Source organism: Schistocerca serialis, chromosome 6 (assembly GCF_023864345.2).
Source record: "Schistocerca serialis cubense isolate TAMUIC-IGC-003099 chromosome 6, iqSchSeri2.2, whole genome shotgun sequence".
Taxonomy (NCBI): Eukaryota; Metazoa; Arthropoda; class Insecta; order Orthoptera; family Acrididae; genus Schistocerca; species Schistocerca serialis.
Window position 1 is genome coordinate 685,170,269 of NC_064643.1, and position 23,014 is coordinate 685,193,282.

The 23,014-nt window shown below is 44.2% G+C and overlaps 1 protein-coding gene across 2 annotated transcripts in view; it reads right to left on the reverse strand.

Annotated features, from left to right (window-relative positions):
* LOC126483609 (CD109 antigen) overlaps positions 1-23,014 on the reverse strand; it is an 847,818-nt gene that overhangs the window by 317,701 nt on the left and 507,103 nt on the right. Inside the window, exon 1 of one of the 2 annotated variants that reach the window (XM_050106647.1) lies at positions 19,852-20,024. The exons of the other annotated variant lie outside the window; for it this stretch is intronic. The gene's annotated coding sequence lies outside the window, so the exon portion shown is untranslated. Of the gene's footprint in view, positions 1-19,851; positions 20,025-23,014 lie in introns of those variants that run through there. 2 annotated transcript variants of the gene reach the window in all.

Sequence of the window (23,014 nt, forward strand, 5' to 3'; positions counted from 1 at the left end):
GGTAAATACAGTCCGTAAAAAAGCCTTTCAAAAATTCTAAAGTAAAAGTTCCATGTCCATAATTTTCTTCTCTTTTCAATACATCAATAAATTTAATTTTTTTATTTATTTCACCACACAAGGGAAGTTACACATCCAGGGTTTTAACTAAAAGAATTCGTACTGCCATGAACTACTATCATTACGAAAGATTGTACGAAGTTTAATCTCACTTGGTGTACGGTAAAGCTCCGTATTATACGTGTTATGTTACTCTGCGGTCATGACTCATTGCGTGCAGCAAGCTAGCTCCCATCACATTCGTTGTGAACGATGTATACTGCTAGGTCGCAACCGTACTCGCATTTGCGTGGATACAGGTTGAAATCTCCGCCCGGCTTGTCCAACTTTAGATCGTCCGTAAATCGCTTACGCCAAATGCAGAGAAGGTACCCTCCAAACTGCCGCGACCAATTTTCTTTCCGAACCAGACCTCGTGCTCGGTCCATTAGTTCACGACGCGCACGGGACGTTATATTGTTTTCTTCCTTTTCTACTACAAATTGTGACATCGCTGAATGTCACAGAGGAAACAACAAAATCTGAATGAAAAGATACACGGTCGCCTCTATGTAAGAAATTGAATGAACAACCGTTCCGTAGGGGAGTGGTGTTAGCGTTGCTTAGTAGTGTGAACGGTCCGATCGTGGATTCCGCTACTTGGCGAAATTGTGAAAAGTACTCACTACTATGGATCCTGGACGGCGAACCGGAAACATGCAATTCGTTAAAGGCGGCGACTACAGTTGGCTGTCTACGTGTGTGTTCGTACCTCACGGCAGTGTCATCTACGAAGCAAAAGTAAACACTGTACAAAGTCTTGGCTCTGGGTGCCTAGTCCTTTATGTGCCTGATCTGGCGCTATAGAAACACCGCGTCTTCAGCACACTGATGGTTGGCGGTTCACGTAAAATAACGAGATCGGGAAGAAATTTCCCGAAAAACAAGAAACTTATTATTTTATTTATCCGGAGAAGAATCACAAGGGCCGGCCGGTGTGGCCGTGCGGTTCTGGGCGCTTCAGTCTGGAACCGCGTGACCGCTACGGTCGCAGGTTCGAATCCTGCCTCGGGCATGGATGTGTGTGATGTCCTTAAGTTAGTTAGGTTTAAGTAGTTCTGAGTTCTAGGGGACTGATGACCACCGATGTTAAGTCCCATAGTGCTCAGAGCCATTTGAACCAAGAATCACAGGTTTTCATGGCACAATAGCCGATCTACACAAGCTGGCGCCGGCCGCTGTGGCCGAGCGGCTCTAGGCGCTTCAGTCCGGAACCGCGCTGCTGCTACGGTCGCAGGTTCGAATCCCGCCTCGGGCATGGATGTGTGTGATGTCCTTAGGTCAGTAAGGTTTAGGTAGTTCTAAGTCTAGGGCAGGGGTCTCCAAACGTTTTAGTCCGCGGGCCACATGGACTCCTCCACGAAGTCATAAGGGCCAAGATCTACCTAGTGGGATTAAAGCACCCTAGCACTCCATGATCACCGTAATGTAAGGCTAACGGAAAGATGAAATCGCAAAAATCTAAGGTTGTGGGAATAGCTAGCACTGAAACGAACTACGATTTCTATTTAATTACATAATTTTGATTGGTGGACGTACCTGACCGAAATTCTGGCGTATTTTACTCTGGCGAATTTCACCGACAAGAAAGTATGTCACTGCACATTCTTCACGAAAGCGTCCTGCAAAGTTAACGAAATCTCAAAATCATTGTTAGCAACACTATTACTGCAAGACGTAGCAGAGGTAGAGTATGTCAACGCATTGTTATTTCAAGCGGTGCAACAATAAGTTATGTAGTCTTGTAGCGAGTAGCAGAGCCAATGTCACGGTGCATTGGTCGCGATAGACCTCTAAACTCAATTGTTGGCAGTATAGGTACCACCTCAAATATTTGGCGGGCCGGATACCGGATACCGGGGATGTCCGGCCAGCTAACGCGGGCCGGTTTCGGCCCGCGGGCCGTAGTCTGCAGACCCCTGGCCTAGGGGACTGATGACCTCAGATGTTAGGTCCCATAGTGTTATAGCCATTTTTGAATAAGCAGGCATTATCTTCGGGTCTAAAAACAAGAAAAATCAAACTATGTAAGGCTACCAAACAAACAAAGGCATATAATGAAAAGTATCGTACCGTAAGTTGAAGAGCCGTGTAATTCGTCTACACGCAGCGTAGCAGGCGGCCTCCGATGGCCGAGCAGCTACCCGTTATGTATTGATCGCTACATACGTTTCACTAGTATACGAAAACAATGGGAAAATTGCCAGTGTTGGCTGTCAGTTTCTCACTATTTGTTGTTCAAGGTGTACATTGTAAAGTACCGTTACTTCTTTCGTTCCGTCCTTCCTCACTATAGTCAGATACACGAACGATGGCGGTTCGCGCAAGTCGGAAGCACGGACGGAAATAGCATTGTTGACGATTACAAGCGACAGTTGTGGAACGCGCATGCGCGTGCTTTCCACTTGCAGGAAGCGCATATCGTGCAAATTATGTCTCTCGATTGCTTATCCAGAATTTATCACTTACCACCACCACCGGCGATAACAACTCGCAACAAATGAAATAGAAATTCACTAAAGAACAAGCTACGATCACGTTTGATGCTCGCATTACCTACAGCATTCAGAAGAGAGCGTTCAGAACACTACTAAGGCGCAGAACAAGCCTAAACTCGACCGCCACAGTTTGTTACTAACTATCGTAGTGACTGATGACATAGGTTTCATTGTTTCGACCTGACGTGTATATATGGTTCATTTATTATCTTAACACTTTTTATAACAGGAAATAAAGACAGAATGAATATTTCTCGATCTTTTTGCGTTATTGCTATTAGGAGTTTGCAATGCACCGTTATTTCTTATGTCAGTATGTGAGTTCTTTAGACGTTACGATGGGCGTTTGAAAAAAATAAAAACAACTTAAGTGCTTCCGGTAAACCTCTTTCACGTTTCGACATAGTCTCCTTTTAGATTTACACACTTCGTCCAACGCTGTTCTAATTTGTTGATCCCTTTCGAATAATAGCAATTGTGCAAGTCTGCAAAATAGCTATTAGTTGCTGCAATCACCTCCTCGTTTGAATAAAATCTTTACCCCGCCACCCATTTCTTCAAATTGGGGAACAAATAGTAGTCCGAGGGAGCCAAGTCTGAAGTACAGGGGGAATGTGAAATGAGTTGGAATCCTATTTCCATTAATTTTGCGACCACAGCTGCTGGTGCACTGTCGTGACGGAAAAGGACTTTGCGGAACCAATCGAAGGGGTTTTTCTTGCAGCTCTGTTTTCAAACGGTCCAATAACAATGAATAATATTCACGTGTAATAGTTTTACACTTTTCCAGATAGTCGATGAGGATTATTCCTTGCGAATCCCAAAAGACAGTCGCCATAATCTTTCTGGCCGAAGGAGTGGTCTTCGCCTTTTTTTGGTGCAGATTCTCCCTGGGTAATCCAATGTTTAGATTGTTCTTTGTATAGTAGTTTGTATAGTAATGTATCCATGTTTCATGCACAGTGACAAAATGACTCTTAAAGTACTGCGGATTCTTCCTGAACAGCTGCAAACCATCCTTGCAACACTTCACACGATTCCGTTTTTAGTCAAGCGAGAGCAATCGTTAAACCCATCTTTCGGATAGCTTTCTCATGTCCAAATGTTTACGCAAAATATTATGTAACCGTTCATTCGAGATGCCCACAGCACTAGCAATCTCACGCACCTTAACTCTTCATCCATCACCATGTCATGGATTTTATCAATGGTTTCTGTAGTCGTAACCTCCACAGGGCGTCCAGAACGTTCAGCATCACGTGTCCCCATATGGTCACTTTCAAAATTTTGAAACCATTTATAAACTGTTCTAATCGAAGGTGCAGAGTCACCCTAATGTTTATCAAGCTTCTCTTTAGTCTCTTGAGGCGTTTTGCCTTTGATAAAGTAATGTTTAATCACCAAACGAAATTTCTTTTTCGTCCATTTTTTGACAATCACTCGACTTCCTTGATTCACTGGAATGCCAAACACAAAAGAATATTGGTCTGAAACTTGGTGTGCGTTGTTCCCAAAGATGCTACTAACTAAACATGACTTTGATACCTGACTGTGGTGCCATCTCTCAGACTTAGCACGGACTTTTCAAACGCCGCTCGTACGTCACGCAGCAACGCGTGCTCTACCTTTAGGTTGTAAGATACTTTCGACTTTTACTTCTATATTGATATTTTTCCGGCAAATAGTCGTGCTTCGTCAGAATTTGATGACGACTGTATCTTACAGTCGAAACAAAACAAGAAACAACTGCACGGACCACGGCAGAAAGGACAACCGTGTCTGTATTACAAAAGTGACCTTCGCAGACGGGGTGCGCAGGCAGATAGTACACACACAGGTACTGACTGCACCGGTGTGTGGACACGTAAAATGAAGACTACGTACGAAAATTCTCTGTTCTACTCAATTATATCTCACTAATTACTCTCGTATATGAATATGCTCGAAGTATTCGCACTCCCTAAAAAGTAGCCTCTGTTATCGCATCACAGTGGCTTTCGGATTGCGTTAATTCATTTCGTAACAAAGATGCCAGAAACAAACAGAGACAACACACGGGTGTGGGCTTGCCACTGAACACGCACCGTCTAAACTCAAGATAGTCTTTCGTTGCGTGGCATGCGATGCACGGACCTGACGGCGGATGAATCCGGCTGCACTGGAGAACGCCGACCAAGTCGACGGACACAGTGATGGTGCCTGCGGTGAACTAATTTCGTGGCCACATCTTTACTGGAGAAAGGGCGGGGGAGGACCCCATCAGAATTAAGAGGCTTACGCAGAATAGATGCAAAGCAGCGTCAGCAACTTGCGCGAACAAACGGTAATGCAACTTCCTCATCTGCGCTAGTGTGCACAGATTCCAGGTACAGAATACATGCTCTAAACTTAATAACGCAAAAACAACTCCAAATCAAAACATCGGACCTGACTGCATTTAAATACTGACCGACAATGCCTTAGTCGGTCCAATTACCTAAACGTTTTCTTTATTCAGAATTTAGATATTCTTAAGTTAGGGTTTGATACTTTCCACACATTACTATTGTATGCGTTAACTAGCTGCGTGAATGTGATACCTGCAGCAACTGCTCACTAAAAAGTTTACAAGCACAAGCTACAACAAACTCCACTGCTATATTTTCCAAAGTAAACGATTTTTAAACACAACAAGCAAGAAACATGCGGAAAAGCGAGGGCAGGTCGTGCGTCGTGCCTCTATAATTCAGTCGGCAGAAGCACTGCATGCCAAAGGGAAGGTTCCTGCTCGTTTGAGTCAAAAGACGAGCGGCTGGTGTGCCTCCGTCCTCTTCACCTCAAGGACGTAATTATATAGTCTCCTAGCGGTAATTTTTAGGAAGCGGACAATGTAAGGTTCACTGACTGTGCAATTTATTACTGAAGCTAGTATTCGTTTCGAACCAGTTTAACTACACTCAGATTCCAGCAACGTCCTGTATGCCACAACACAAAGTCAATCGCTACACACAAACTCTGAGACCACAGAAACGCGGCGCGAATAGGAAGACCGGATCCATTATCCTGGAATGCGGCCGACCAAGGACGGCGGCAGATTCACTGCTGGGGGGACTGTTGACGGCGCAGTTTGGATCACTGGCCCGAAAACACACACACACACACACACACACACACACACACACACACGTACACGTACGTATGACGCGGCTGCATTCACCGAGCGCGGCCAACCAGTACCGCCCCCTCCACCGCCGCCACTAGTCGCCAGCAGCTTGCCAATGCCAGTATTCCAAATTCCCAAAAATTAGGAGAAATTCCCATGCTCATAATATCCTTTTATTCTTTACAAATTTAAGTATTTACAAGAAAAAACAGAAATTCAAGTAATTCGAAAGGCTACAAAAACTTTTTTTTATCTGGCGTGATGCGTTGCTCTACGCATGCGCTCAATAGTTTTTTCTCGCATGCGTTCAGTCACTGTTATGTTCAGTCTCGCTTCAGTATTATATATATATATATATATATATATATATATATACCCTGTTTATACGATAGTGCTCGAGATCGTCCCTATGAAACGCATTCTGAGCTTCATGTCTTGAGAATCAACATCAGCAATACCAACCATCAAATTATCGATGCAATAACAGCTACGATGTATTAATAAATAGTAAAACGTAAAAATCCCCGTATGTTCCCCGCATAATGCTAATACACACAAAATTCTCAATCGAACCCAATTTCCCCAGTTTGGGGAATTCCCCACGAACTGGCAACGCTGCTCGCCGGTCGCTACTGCGATGCCACGTCAAGCGCGCGCACGAAACAAGTCACAATTGCAAAACGCACTGTCCGAGGGCAAAGATTCAACGCCGCTAGAAGCGGATACATTACTAGACGGCCAATAACTGTTCACCATTGCAACTAGAAACAATCAGATAGGACACACAGGGGTGTCGCGTCGCTACGAGCCAATACTTATGACATCATCGGCAACAGTGTGCTACCACAGGAGTTTAATACCAGTCTCATTAACTGCGTGTTGTTAACTGTTGACGCACATTATTAAGCATCGCTTAAAACTGAAATTTACAAAATAAACACTTGTATGTTATGACAATAGACACCTTCAAAGACTTAATATCAAGAGCTATAACATACTGCGTTCATAAATACTAGCTCCAGCTCAAGAGAACTGCGCAATCCGTTTAAGATTTTTCTTCGTAGCAAGTTCTGTTTTGTTTCACTTTTCGCATTCAGATGCCTTATTCTAATGAAGATTCTTGTCCTCACGTAGGGGGAAACTAGCTCAGGAACCGTCAATGTCCTTGCATTTAAAAGCTATGTAATCCGCAGATATTTCAGTGCATCTTAGGATTCGCACGCGCGCGTGTGTATTCCTAAGGGACCAAACTGCTGAGGTCGGTCCCTAGACTTAAACACTACTTATGCTCAGAATAACACACACTCATGCCCGACGGAGGACTCTAACCTCCGGCGGGAAGGGCGGCGCAGTCCGTGTCATTGCGCCTCCAACCATGCGGTTAGGATTGGCAGTCACCACTGGTTGCTGATCCATCGCTAGGAAACTGTAACAGATCTCGATCTTGTTCGATGAAATCAGTGCAATCCAAATCAGCTCTCATATTTCTAGCAACATAGATACACAACTCGCTTGTGGTGAGCTTCATTAAGTCCTGTTCAGTTTCTTCTGCTGGAGAACCACGTGACGGCATCTCACTAGTACACTCCACAATGTATGTATCTCCTGACAAGGGGACGTCTTCTGTGTTTATAGTCAACATTAAAATCTACATTTTATTCCTCACTTCGAAGGATGTTGGGTTCTTTAAAATGCGCCCAAGCAACGAATTTTAGAAAAAATTTCTACAAAACGGTTTTGGTTTAGCCCATATTCTTTGTGTCACTGCAAAGTCCAAACAGTTTCAAAATGGTTCAAATGGCTCTGAGCACTATGGGACTTAACATCTATGGTCATCAGTCCCCTAGAACTTAGAACTACTTAGACCTAACTAACCTAAGGACAGCACACAACACCCAGCCATCATGAGGCAGAGAAAATCCCTGACCCCGCCGGGAATCGAACCCGGGAACCCGGGCGTGGGAAGCGAGAACGCTACCGCACGACCACGAGATGCGGGCTCCAAACAGTTTACTGAAATTATGAATCCCTTGTGTTTGTCGGCAAGCTTTGCTTTTTTCCACAACGGATGTTAGAACAAACGTTGAGGAAACGTTTTTTGCGTGTTCTATCTTTGAAAATTAAGGCCACAGCCACTTCGCAAAGGTGCCTTCTCGTCCTAGAACAACCTGAAGCTTAAAACATCAAAGGTGTAACCGAACAGTTTCATTAGATTTCCTTCCTGTTCCTTGTTTAGAAGATATTGTCTGGACACAACAGTGTCGAAACTGCTGTGATGCCATTCGTACATTCTACCGAACACCACCTCTTACTACTACGTGAGCCTCCATAATGTGATGCACGATGCTTAAAGCCCTGCGCTGTGTTCTTAACAGATTTTCAGACAGCTTCGTCTTCAAGACTGTGATATTTATTTTTAATTTTAATAATTAACAGCCTCAGTTGCACCGTTTGCCTAGAATTTACCTAGGTTTCAGTTGGGATAACCCAACCTTCTTCAGAATGACAGTAACTACCGTTTGTCCACAGTGGTCATCGTCACGCTAGAACTACAAATCCATAAATTAATAAATTATCGTCAGACTATAAAACTAATCTGAAACTGCCTCGGCCCCACTTCGCGACCGCGATGCGGCAGCCATGACTGCTGAACTGGAACTCTGTGATATTTGGCAGAGTTACTCCATCGTCTGAAAACACGGCTTCTAAGCAATTTTAGCAGATGTGGGGCTTATTACAATTTTGACAGGGTCGTACGAGGTCTGTTAATAAATTTCCGGAACTTTGATCACAAATTTTTTCTACGCTTTCCTTTTAATGATTGTGCACGGTCTCCTTCCAAATACTCTCCACAGTCGATACACCGCTCCCATAGCCGTTTCCGCTTCCGGAAGCAGTCTTGGAACACCTCTTGCTGGACCGCCCGAAGTGCCCCCTGCGAATTTTCTTTTATCTCGTCTGTATTTGCAAATCTTCGTCCTTTTAACGGGGTTTTCAACATTGGAAATAAAAAAAGTCCGCAGGGACCAGGTCTGGAGAGTACTGAGAATGAGGCAGCTCAGTGATTTCGTTTTTTGTGCAATAGTCGAGCACTAAAAGGAATGGATGGGCGGGCGCGTTATCGTGATGCAAGAGCCATAAATTGCCTCGCCACATTTCAGACCGTTTCCTTCTCACATTTTCTCGCAGTCGTCGCAACACGCCCCGATAGTACCACAGATTAATATTTCGTCCTGTGGCACGAATTCATGAAGAAATAACCTCTGAAAGTCAAAGAAAACTATCAGCATGGCTTTGACAATTGATCTGACCTTGCTACCTTTTCTTGGTCTTGGAGAAACTTTCCGACCCATTGTGAAGAAGACCCACGCCTCATCACCATTCATGAATCCCGTAAGGAACATCTCGTTCTCATTCTCGCGATCCAAAAGCTCTTTACAGATTCCTAGGGAAGGACTTGGCGGCAACACGATGCATTCTAAGATGGGTTCTTGAACCATGAGGCCGTCTTGCAAGGACAAAAGGAAGTCTGAAGTCAGTTTTTCAGGAATCTTATTGAGTGACGTGGATAACTGTCTTATTGAGTGACTTATATAACTGCGGCTTGCATTTTTTTGAAGCGAACTGTGAGTAATTCGTAACAAATTCACGATAACGGAGAGTCGACTAATAAAGGTTCAGACCATTACAAGAAGCACCGGTGTGGCCGAGCGGTTCTAAGCGCTTCAGTCTGGAACCGCGCGACAGCTACGGTCGCAGATTCGAATCCTGCCTCCGGCATGGATGTGTGTGATGTCCTGAGGTTAGTTAGGTTTAAGTAGTTCTAAGTTCTAGGGCACTGATGGCCTCAGATGGTAAGTCCCATAGAGCTCAGAGCCATTTGAACTAAATTAACGACCCACAAATGATATAGGCCACACAGTTCCGGTTCGGTTAGAATAATGTTTATTGAGAAAGGAAACTAATAGCGAAAGTGGTCATATTTAGAATTACTATTACACTCGAGCGCATATCCATTTGAAACATTTCGATCATTCACAATCTCATCGCGAAACAAGTCCAATACTCCGCCTCCTTAACCGCACGAAACGTTAAAAGAGTTCACTCCAGGCGCGCGGCTGCCCACTCCTCAGAGACTAAGTCCCGCGATACCACACAACGAGAAATTTTCTGTCGTTTCACTTCCTAACTGCCTAAACACAGAGCGTCGCCTTCCGCGTCTCGACCAGAACTGTCCTCTGCCCGTCTCCGCCCGTGTTTCCCGCGCGCCGAACATCTTGGCTCAACTGACTAGTGCAGTTCCCTTTCCTGAAGCTGTCCATCTGATTGGCTACAGCTTATTCTACATTATTTTACATTTTAACATATGTAAATAATCAAAGCTTAACCACTTTCACGCTGTAAATAAAGTAACAATAATATCCATTACATAATAAACGTTAATTTCTTTTACATAAAACCAATACAATTTTCTTCTTAACTTTGAATGTCATGGGCAGTAGCCTTGCACCAATGTTCTTTCTGACAAATACATAAAGAACAAAAGTAACTATTATGCACTATCCTTTACAACAAATATTCTACTACCTAATGATTCAATAAGGTGTCATGCTGTCATCGTTCAATGTGTTTTGTGTGGAGGAAATGATGATCTGATGCTTAACTGAAAATACTGATAATTTGAATTTACTATACCTTTTAAACAAATAGAATTACAGCGTTGACATTTACAACGTTTGTCTTTTAATGATATGCTTCTATATGAAATGTCGATCGTTAAGATCGACCAAAGCATTCTGATTTTTACATTCAGGTCCTTGTTACAAAACTTGTTAATTTCACTTCAACAGTAAATCCTAAACTGTTATAGATACTATCAATATTCAAGTTTTTTGGGGATCACCATGAAAATTTATGAAGGATGGCAGATTAAAATTACTGTGACTTGTTTCCATGCACTACTACAGAATTAAATAGTTTCCCTTTATGGCCGATTTTAGGTGGCCATATTTTTTAACACTGCTACGTTTCCTCGCCCACAAACGGATTCTACTGGGTTGCCCTATGACGTAGGTTCTCGTCTGTCTCACTCGCACACTACAGCGCTTAGGCCTCAATAGACAATAGAGGCCTGTGAGTTCCCCCATCTTCTTGTGAATCTGCGCCCTTTGTGGCATGCGCGGTCTTGGACGACAGGGTTCGTTTCACAATTCCTGAAGGCTGACTCTTTCGGCCATATACTTATAGGAGAGCGAAATGCCGTTAACTCACAAACAGAACGTCTCAAGCACATCTATTGCGACGACTTCATGGGAAGTTTAAAATCAAAATTGATATTTCTTTTTCCTTGCTGCCTATATGAGATACGGTTTTGAGAATCAGAGATAAGAGTACTTTGCAAATGCCTTTGTAAGCGGATAGGTATCACCACAAAGCATTAGAATCTAAATTAAGAAACCAAACTAGGGGCTTCGGACCATGTATGAAGAAACTCACCCGTGGATATGATTTCACGGCAATCGGGAATGACCAAGACGGCGATGGTGTCGCTGGTTCATGTTCTTGAATCGGTAGTGTCAACGTCGCCATGGACCAATGCAATGCAGTGGGGCATTACTTGTCGATTTAGAAATCACATGCAACGGAACACAGGCAACAGGTTGCTGCAGTGTAGCCTGTCGTCATGATACGTTCTCTCAAATTTGTCCGACATTCTCATTCTCAGGGATTGTTAGCCCACATTGGAAAATCAAACGTGGTTTTCTAGATGCTTAAAAACATGGTGTTTGCAAATGTCATTAGTTTGAAAACAGTTATATGAAACAGATTTTCTAAAAGCAAAACGAATGTAATCAATTTTTTTAATTTTTACGAAAAACAACTGATTTTGTACAAATTTAAAAGCAGTACGTGAATGATGTTTCATGCTTTCTTAACTTTTTTTTACTAAGTTGTTGTTCTCCAAAGTTTTATGTTTATCATGCCTTTAATCAAGGAGATATAAGGAGCCAAAACTAAAACTTTATTCGCACAGCCATTTTCCGGCTAGTTTGTCTCAATTCATGTTGCACTGTTAACCCACGTTGGGAATATTGTCCACTATTCTGGGGGGCGGCTCAAGTAAGTTCTTTCAAATGAGAATGGTCATTAAGTTTTAATAGAAATCAGCATTTATAACGAAAGCATCGAACATACATTATTTTCAACTATTCACAAAAACCGTTAGATTTTTCGACGAATTTGCAGATTATTGGAAAAAAGTACATGAATGAAATTTTGTAATCCACATCCTTGTGCCACCGAGCTATTAAGCTCCATGTTCAGCGTGTGTTTGTTCTACGCGATATGAGAATCAAAATTTCAAACTTTTTTTGATGCCGCGATTTTCGCACCCAAATCCGAAATAAATTATCTAAGATGGGACAATCTTACACTTTTTTAGCTGTTGAAAACCAAAGTATTACTAATGAGCCCAGTATGCCAAGGTTTATACAGTCCAGTTGTTTTGCAAAGTAAGGTCGAAAATAGCGTATTCTTGAATTTTTCCAAGATCTTCAATTTTGCACTTAATTTATTAAGTATTGGAAACGTCTTACACAAATGAGAATTTATGTTCGGGAACCTTTTGTTGTTACGTTACTACATGACACTTTTTACGCTCACCATACCTTTAGTCCGTGACATACAAGAAGGCAAACTATGAAATTTTATCGGGCGCAACACCCCTGCAAGATAGTTGAGCAGAACTGAGTGTGTCTTCAAAAATGGGGTCCTGAGGTGGAAACAAATAAGGTAAAAACTAGGGCACTGGAATGTAGTGGAATTAAATCAGGTGCTGCTGCGGGAATCAGATTAGGAAATGAGACGTTAGTAGTAGTAGAAGCATCTGACATGTGTGATACAGAACAATGCTCAAGATTAGGTGTGTAGCTCGAATAATAAACGAAGCAGTATTGAACCGAACAGGGAAGAAAAATTTATGGCACTGCTTGGCTAAAAGAAGAGATGGGTTCAATAACCATAACGTGATGCACCAAGAAATCGTCATTTTCTTAATAAAGGGAAGTTGGGGTGGGGGGGGGGGGAGGGGGGAAGGGAAGAGCTGCAACGTAGTAGTCTGCACTTAAGGCCTAGTAGTCTGCACTTAAGGCCACAGACGACGTGGACGACGAAAACTACACACCGCGCCAATTCTTGTATGAAGTACTTTGCTCTGTTCTTCCGAATACGCGTACCTGAAATGCTTTCCCAACAAACATCCTTTTTTGAATAGTTTTCGCACTGAAAGTCCGCCTATAGGTTAGAACAAGGAAAGCCCTCCCGTTTCCTGAACTTCTTGCATCAGCTGTTGAAAAAGAAATGTATCTGAACTTTAATATTAGTGGGAAAACTGCTTCAGGTACAGTACTAGATATTCTTTTTTTTCTCAGTTTAGGGTGATGAAACATTGCTGTTGTGTTGCTGAGGACAGCTGCGGTGTTACAAAGCATCCTTGTCTAGACAGGTTACAGGTGGCGTGTTTACAACTGCAGAACGGGCGCGGATTCACAGCGAGCCTTCCAGCGGCCGTCCACCACCAACAGACCCCCGCAGAGCGTTTCCTGGAGGGCGAACTTGCAACGCCGCGCGCACACACACACACACACACACACACACACACACACACACACACGACGCTTCGGCAGGCCACTGCGCTAACCGGACAGGTGCGACACCCCCCCCCCCTACATCTCTGCTGCCGCGGCGCGCGCCAACGTGTGCCCTATCACAACAAAGCCAGCGTGACGCGTGTCTGACTCAGCAAGCCGGAGAGAAATACCAGACAGAGCAACTATAGAGAAGGTGGGAAGGTAACAAGCGGTACGTTGTATTTATTCTCTACACTCCTACCACGATTTATCATTATCCTATATCGCTCCTTAACGAAAAACCTATCAGTGTGTTGCATATATTTCACACACATACCTGGACGCAAAAATTAACAGTCAACTATATAGATAGCTCTTATGGCCATAACTTCCTCGGATTTCAGAAACGGGTTACCCATGCGATTCTTAGTGTCGATTTTTTGCTTATAGGGAGAAAGTCTAAAATCAACAAAGTGCCCAGTTCCCTACCATTTCATGAGCAGCGGCTGCTGAACCATTTGGCAAAAATGTGGTACTTCCTGATCTCCGGAGAGGTACAGTAGTTGGTTCAGGTGTCTGATGTGAAGCCATAGTGCAACGATCACTATTTCGGTACGCACTTGTCCGAATGTGCGATTTATTTGACTAAAACACAACATATTTCGTGAAGACAAGGCCCCATTATCAAGCTCTTAATGCTCCATGGCATAATATTTTCGGAGCTCGAACATGTTGGGTTTTTCAGATTAAATAAACCACACATCTGGACCTCTGTCGCGTCATTATCTCCGTACTAATTTGTACAGGTGGTAAAAGAAGCGCCTGCAAATAGTACTGTCCTCTACTAGGTATGTCAGCTATGAAGCTAGCCACAGCTTTGAAAATAATTGCACAGACAAATGAATGGATGCAATGACACCAAATGTCAATGCACACCGTTCCTCCTTGTGACAGAAATTTTCTACTGGCACTGCATATTAATGTCCCTGATCACCATCGCGACGCGTCTTGTAATCCTTTTAATAATCCTATAATACTGAGACAACTGGAGGAAGAACTCTCTGACCACATTATTTATAGCCTGGTGATCCCATTTCTTCCACCGAACAGCAATCAAGCTGAACAGAAGAACGCGAGAAGGAGGAGGGTATTGGTGACTAACGCTATCTTATACGTACAAAAGTTTGTTCCACGATAAATTCAACACAGTGCTGTGTTTATGTGGTCGACGGATTCTGAAGGACATAGACTTACTGATCAAGTACAGACGATGCGAAAAGAATGGCCACCTGTAGGCGAAATAACTGAAAAAAGGGGCTTCAGCAACAAAAGGTAAGAGGGTGAAACACGATATAATGTCTGGGTTACCGCATCGCATGCCGGATTAAACTTTACGCGAAAGCCTACGAATGAGGATTCCGCCAGATGTCTACCTGCGTCCCGTTAAAAAAAAAGCATTTATCTTTCACTTGATTTAATACGAATAATACTGAACCGGGCAGAAGAAAAAAATGGCTCTGAGCACTATGGGACTTAACATCTGAGGTCATCTGTCCCCTAGACTTAGAACTACTTAAATCTAACTAACCTAAGGACATCACACACATCCATGCCCGAGGCAGGATTCGAAACTGCGACCGTAGCGGTCGCGCGGTTCCAGACTCCAGCGCCTAGAACCGCTCGGCCACACCGGCCGGTGGGCAGAAGAGATCAGACAATTACGAAGTACGTTTAGCACACACGCAACTAACGAGGAGCAGGCCGTTCTAAATGAAACTCAGGATAAAATCTTATGGATTTAAGTACCTTTGTGAGATTCAAGTACCTCTGCTGTACTTTATTTCTGACACTCCCTTGGTAGCTGCAGCAATTACTCTCTGAGAAAATTATACTAAAACCAGTTTGACGGTTTTACACATAATGGTGCACAGGCTCTGCTGTGCATTGCGAGGTGGGATCTTGGCGGGTCTGGAGGCCATGGATGTTTACTAATACGTCGGAGCACCACGAGATCAACGCGTAGAGCGATATTCCGTGGCCTGTGAAATGAACAAGAATGTCATGCAGTCAAAAACAAGCACACGCGTATCTTTTAATTGCTTTCCCATCGTATAGGTAAAAATAGCTGAAATCTCAGAATACGTATACTTCACAGCATCCACTAGCCACAATTTGAATTCTGTTTATTTTATTTATAAACCAGCGGTTGCGATTTCGAAATTAAAAAATTTTTCTTGAGAGGACTTGGATGCTTCTATCTGCACAAGGGATACACAATGCCTATTGTACAGGTAAGCTGCCGTAACATGATGAGAAATGAAGTTTCGTAAGTTTTCCGCTACAAGATCTCGATAGACAGCAGCTTAGGAGACACGACCGTCCGGAACCATTTGCTGTCGCCGACTTGCTTCATCCATTATAAACAATCACACGGCAGCCACGTTCTGCAATAATGTCGTTATCTCGCGAAATGGGAATTATTTTCTCGATGAACACACGAAATTTATACCAAAGTCAATAGATAAATGGCTGGCTACGTGGGGACAATCCAGGCAACCACTGACCTAACGGCAAAAGTTTCATTTATTTCAAATTCGGCGTAAAAATCACTAGAGCGCGAACGCGCCTCTCTCTCTCCCCCACATGAACGGTTTACGGGACGAGAGAAAACTGTCGAACTGTCAGGGAGTCGCAACCGTCCGCAGATTGCAGCCACCGCAGTAGTCCCCCCTCCCCCCCTTTTTTTAATATATACATACAGCCCCGTGTCAGCAGCGGCGCTGACGTCATCAGCTGCGACACCTGCAGCAGCCCGGCCCCTGACGAAATTGCGTCGCGCATTTCTCGCCCCGCCCCCCCCCCCCCCCCCCTGCCGCTCAGATATGGCGTGGCGGAGCAAGGGGTGCGGGCGGGTGACCGGCGGCCCAGTAAAGTCGTTACGCTGCCCCAATTAACGCTTGGCGTGCGGCAGGCGACGCCGTAGACGCTGAGGCTGCGCTGTGCTCTCTCTCTCTCTCTCTCTCTCTCTCTCTCTCTCTCTCTCTCTCTGTGTGTGTGTGTGTGTGTGTGTGTGTGTGTGTGTGTGTGTGTGCGCCTGCTTGCACTGCCCTCTCCTTTCCCTGCCAGTCACGCTTGACAGTCTCATCCGTGGAGTCGCCTTCAAACGGGCATCTCGCGAAAAGCACACTCCCTGTCCAGCACTTTCCCACTCTACTTACCTTGCTGTAGCACTAAACGAAGCAAAGGTTGAAGTTCACTTCTTGTGTCAGTGCTTGCTTTCAAATACAGCAGTCGCCCGAATATAAGCCGCACATATCCCCCACAATTCGACCGCGAAAAATTAGGATGCGGCTTATTTCCGCGAGCGTACAGATTATCCGTATGTTTTCACATTATGGAAACTTCGACCGTGGTACCTCTTCCTTAGTCCTAAACCAGTAACCTCCATCGCCGAATCTTTACACACTCGAAATCCCAGTCCGCAGCTCGTGGTCTAGTGGCTAGCGCTGCTACCTCTGGATGACTGGGTCCCGGGTTCGATTCCCGGCCGGCCGGGTTGGGGATTCTCTCTGCCGGGGACTGGGTGTTTGTGTTGTCCTCATCGTTCATGATTGGACCGTGTACAGATTGGGAATTTGTACGGGCGGTGATTACCGCGCACTTGGCCGAACTAATCACCATCATCTACATCCCACGTATATTCAGTACGATATGTTAATACTGTCGACAAAATGCGTTGCGAATAGTTAGTAACAAAGAAACAATAAATTAAAACATCATGTATGATGCTGAAGTTTTACTTCATCATCTACAATGTTGTAAGCTACAAACTTTGCCCCTTCTATTATTTTCTGCGGAGGGTTGTCAGCGAGAAAAATTTTCTAAGATGTTTGGAATTATGTATAAATTGAAAATACTGAATTGAGACTGGGTGTCACACCTGGAATTATCAATATTCAGTGATATGGCGCCTCTGTGTAACGAAGTACTGCGCTAGCGCGGAGACAGCCAGGCGATTTTACCCGAAAAGCTTTGCTTCACAAGGTAAACATTGCATTCGCTTCTGTAAAAATATTATCAACTGGTACCTGCCGGCAAAATCCTCTACTAGTGAATACTGTTAGCTACACTTGGATTGCGTGAAGTTACAAAGAATAACTTCGGTATCAACCGAAGCAAAACCAACTGTGTTCCGTAAATGAGTCCACAAAGAAGCTGAACTTCACATACATAAGGCTTATAATTAAATCCTAACTTTTAATTCGTCATGTGATACGCAAATATAGCGTTAAATGACAGGCTGTAAATATAAAGCCATTGGAATTTTCAACTGAAACGGAAGCTAACTTTATGTTCGGTTGTGAACAGTTGCCCACTAAAACATGCACTGAAGAAATAAAAAGTAATGAAAGTACTTCTAAACCTGAGGCAATTTACTGGGATGGCCAGATGCATGCAGGTTGCAACAGTTGCCTTCCGCTAAGAAACATGACACCGAATTACGAAAAGAATTTACGGCACAAGAGTACTAGCAAATAACAGCGCACATTTCCGCACCGCCGCTAGCAAGCACCACGCCACTACATACAATTTTGACTAAGTACCGTTTTGAAACAAAAATATAACATAAAGGCTTCCTTGGTAATTTCATTTTTACATAAAGTCTGTACTTTAATCTGCTTTTCTGCATAATTCCCAACAACATTACGGCAGTTGTATCATACAATCATCTTTGAATACCGTCCTCTAACAAGTAAGCCGCCTGAACCAAACTTTCGACAATTTAAACATTCAGTAACAGTTGCATCAGCTACACATTTTGACAACCATACGAGCGATGGGACGGTACGGAAATTGGTTCAAAAAAATGGTTCAAATGGCTCTGCGCACTATGGGAGTTAACATCTGAGGTCATCAGTCCCCTAGAACTTAGAACTATTTAAACCTAACTAACCTAAGGACATCACACACACCCATGCCCGAGACAGGATTGGAGCCTGCGACCGTAGCGGTCGCACGGTTCCGGACTGAAGCGCCTAGAACCGCATGGTTACGCCGGCCGGCCGGCAATTGGTGAGCGTATTACAAATGACCTTATCAATGTTCATGAGGAGGAACTAAGTGGGCGAACTTCACTCATTAGTGACTCACGAAATGCTGATGCAGCTGATAGTTCCGTTTCTTTCCTCCCCCCCCCCCTTCCTCCTCCTCGACCAATTTACGTAACATGTGTCACAGCTGCGGTTTCCGCGTGGTGCCTGTTCTTTCGGACATGTGCGGAAGTTACGCTTCGGCGGCATATTTCTTCGACGAAAGTATTCAGAGCTGGTTGTACGACACGATAACTGCCTTATTATTGGTTGGAATTATGTAGAAAAGTAGACTAAAGCACAGGCTTTCATGTGAAGATAAAATCGCTACGAAAAATCAACTTGTTCTATTTTTAGTTGAGAAAGGTACTCCCTTGAGAAACATGGCTCGTACGTACTCCGCAAACCATTGTGAATTGTATGGCAGAGGGCACTTGGCACGGCGAGCCACATGTTTCGAATTGCGTGTGGAGCGCGGGTGGAATGACCGCTTGCCTATATTCATCTGTGCGTGCTTTGTTTCTTTCCGGCTGTAGACGCAGTACCTCACCACAGACAGTACTGACAGTTTCCAGCTTCCTATATTCGTTGAGTGTCACCTCGTTTCCAACACGCTGTGACATAAAAACATTTCGGTGAACTTTTCAAGAGTTCTGGCTCATTTCAAAGCAGAGGTCATTCAGGATTCAAAAAATAGCCTTATTTTGAATTGCGCTTACTTGTTTTCTTCTTCAGCCTTTTTAAATATAAATAAGGTGCGGTCACCCAAAATGACAAGAGTGAAAAACAGAGACAAAACTGCGCATAGCCCGAATTCCGTCTTCGTGAAGTAAACGCAACGTCACTAGAGTTAAAAAGAGTGTAATAATTACCTCACTGTGACCGAACGTTGGGCCTTGCGTCGCGTGACTATGAGAACATTACCGCTAAGCGTCACTATCCAGCGATTCTATACGGTCGTGGTTCGAGCTGGACTGTTAACACATATAGAGTGTTTGTCAAAGACGTCTATCAACTAGGTGAAATGCCGAAACCTTCGCTTTTTATCGCTTAAGTCGAACCAAATGATGGCAAACAAAGGAGCAGCAGCTGACATTTTCAGTTAACCGCACAAAACACCATTCTTGTAGAAATTTAGTTTCAGTGTAAAGTAAACGACCGTCCTTTCCCCTACTAAAGTATTCCGTTCTTAGGCACTGAGCTCTACCAAATCATCAGTATTTTCTCCAAGGAGAGCGTTCTTGAGTGGGTGACTTCTTATACGATTGCTTTGAACTTCAAGCACGATTTTTTAGCTACAAACCGAATACTGTAAGGCATACGTCTGCAAACGGGAATTTAGGACTACCTTAATACTACGGGCGTCGGGCGTTGTGAAAGCGGAGAACACGTACCTGTTTTGGCGCCTACACCCACGTGGTGGCGGCTGACATCACGGCTCCAAAATACTAACCAGCAGGCGCACTTCAGGAGCTGATGTTGCACCTAACACTGTAGTTCATTGTTGGCTAAATTGTTACGCAATCCCGGAACAAAGTCGAGGTTTTCTTGAGGCATCTCACGTCACGGCGCCCACTCGCGCTACCTCCACTGCCGCCAGTCCGCAGACAACTAAACACTTTGGCGCTCGGCTCACGCGCCGACAGCGCCCTGGGCGTCGGCTGCTACTGCGCATGCGCCACAGGAGACCGAGGCAGCCTGCTTTCTCCGCACTCGCTGGACGCTGCCAGTTCGCTGCCGTCCCTGGTAGCGGCAAGTAGGTGCCGTAGGGAAGGATGCCACCTAGTGTTTCTGCTGTGCGTTTACTGTGTCTCTCCATTGTTTTCACTTCTTACTGTAGTCACACACAATACAACAACTCGCAACACCTGACAGAGAATGATAAGGCCGCTCTGAGATACTGTGCCATTAAAACACTGTATAATCTCAACTTCGTTGGAAATGGAAAGCATTGTACAATCTTCTTGCACAAAAATTAAAGCCTGATTTAACTTTTCACAGTAGCAGACGTAAAAAAGCAATTGCACTAAGCCTACATAAATACTCCGGAAGCCAATGTACAGTGCACTGGCGGAAGATACAGCGAACCAGTGTTAATCGATTTTCTGTCCTGTCCCATTGCGTATTGAGCGACGGGGAAGTAACTGTGTATGTGTACTTGCCTCTGTGGTAATTCTGATCCCTACCGGATTCTCACGATCCCTACGCAAGACACACAATGTTGGCAGTGTAAAGATCGCACTGTCTTCTTCGGCTACAGATCTTCCAAATTTATCCACGAGGGTTTCCCGAGAACTAAGTCGTCTTTCTTCCAGGGTTTCCCCATTTGCATTCATTGATCATTTCTGCCACATTTCCGTATGGGCTGTGCCGCCCTGTTACGGTACTAGCAGCTGTCTCCAAATTTCTTTGTTGTTCTGATGGTTGTTTTGATTTCATGATAAGGTTTACAAATACAACTGGAACCACTGGTGCCTTGCATGCGGTGCCCTTCACAGAAGCAATAAGTTTACCTGAACCCTCAAAGCTAATAAATTAAGTTTTTCTTTCGGTTCCTCTAATACTAATTTTAGCTTATCATTCCATTCCATACAGCTTGTTTGTATTTCCCCTGAATACTCTACATGGTATGACGTGCTGAAGATGTTCACCACTAATCCAGTAATCATATACTACCATGTTCTTTCTCTTCGTAATAGACATTTTCTTACTTTGTTCCACGTTCGGAGACAGCTGCCATCCATTACAACACGTGGAAATTTTGTTCAGCTCTGCAATTCCTTACAGTTGGCCAGTGACCAGTACTTTCCTATCTGTACACAACAGCACACACAGCCAACTGCCGTACATTGTACCAAATGCTGTCTGATAAATTGTTTACGCATATTTAGGACGTAATGGGAATTATTGAAATGGTTCAAATGGCTCTGAGCACTGTCCCCTAGAACTTAGAACTACTTAAACCTAATTAACCTAAGGACATCACACACATCCATGCCCGAGGCAGGATTCGAACCTGCGACCGTAGCGGTTGCGCGGTTCCAGGCTGAAGCGCCTAGAACCGCTCGGTCACTTCGGCCGGCTAGGAATTATTACGCTGCCTTAGGACGCACCCGACGTAAACTTTCATTCATGTGGAAATTTCGCCATACAGTATAGCGCACTTCATTCTATTTGAAGTCGAGCCGATCACATACTTGCAAATGACCGTACCCACGTTAGTAGCCAATGGTGTGCTACAGTGTCCAATACCATTAGGAAAGTGTAGAACGGAAATCTAGGAAAACAGAATCCATCTGTTCTCATACTGTTAAGAAGTTTTAGACTTACGGGCGTCAGTTTACGGAAGAAACTAGACACTAACTAACACTTACTGATATCGGAAGGCAAATCACTTTGAACATTTCTCCTTATTAACATTGCCGCAGAGCAGCAAATATTAAAATAAGTGACTGCGGAATCAGAAAAGAACTGCAGACTCTCGATGGAGTCCATTTTTGCACTATACCAGTTACATGAAACAGTTGGCCTCGTTAACAAGGCGGCAGGGTGGAACTGCACAGCATGAATTGCGAAAGTCAAAGAAGGCGCAGGACCGCGTCATATTCTTCCAGAAGGCTGTCCCTACGGCGGAAAATAATAGCGACCAATCCATCGAGTCGGAGCCTGACGAGTTTTCTGTGTATCAGTGACGCACTTGTCAAACTTGAAGTTGTCTCGTGGCATATCTACTCTGTTACTCTTCCTTCGCTAGTGTGTAAATGTATTAAGCTAGTAACACGATCGTCAAATCAGCGCTGGGTGCGATACCTGCCTTAGGCTATGCTCCAGATATGTTTCACATCTCTAAAATCTTTCGCGCTGCATGCCTGTGATAACGCTAATAATTGGAAAAAAAAATTGTAGCAGAAACGGCGGTGCAGATGAACCTTCACTTTTACAGCTTAACCACGGAGCGGACGGCATTTCTTCTGAGAGAAGCTCTTATAACATATGGCGTACAAATATGTTATTTGTTACCGGAATGATACCACTGCAGGCCTATTACGTCCGTCACATAACTGTTTAACTATTACTGATAGGAGCATCTCGTGGCATCTGTAACATGACTGACAAATCGTCAAGATCCTGAAATCTCTTGATAAACCATTGAGGCTCGCGTTGATGCCGTTCATAGCTTGGAATCTTGTAATAGCGATAGTGGCGTCTCGTTTTCTTAGGCCCTGTCCTACGCGAGCGACAGAAGCGAGCTACTTTTGGATACGCGACACTCCATCAAAATGGTTCAAATGGCTCTGAGCACTATGGGACTCAACTGCTGTGGTCATCAGTCCCTTAGAACTTAGAACTACTTAAACCTAACTAACCTAAGGACATTATACACACCCATGCCCGAGGCAGGATTCGAACCTGCGACCGTAGCAGCAGCGCGGCTCCGGACTGGAGCGCCTAGAACCGCACGGCCACCGCGGCCGGCGACACTCCATCGACATGCAGCAACATGTCGCGCTACAAGATAGCTGGTTGAAGCCAACAAGCTGTTTCCATAAAACGGCG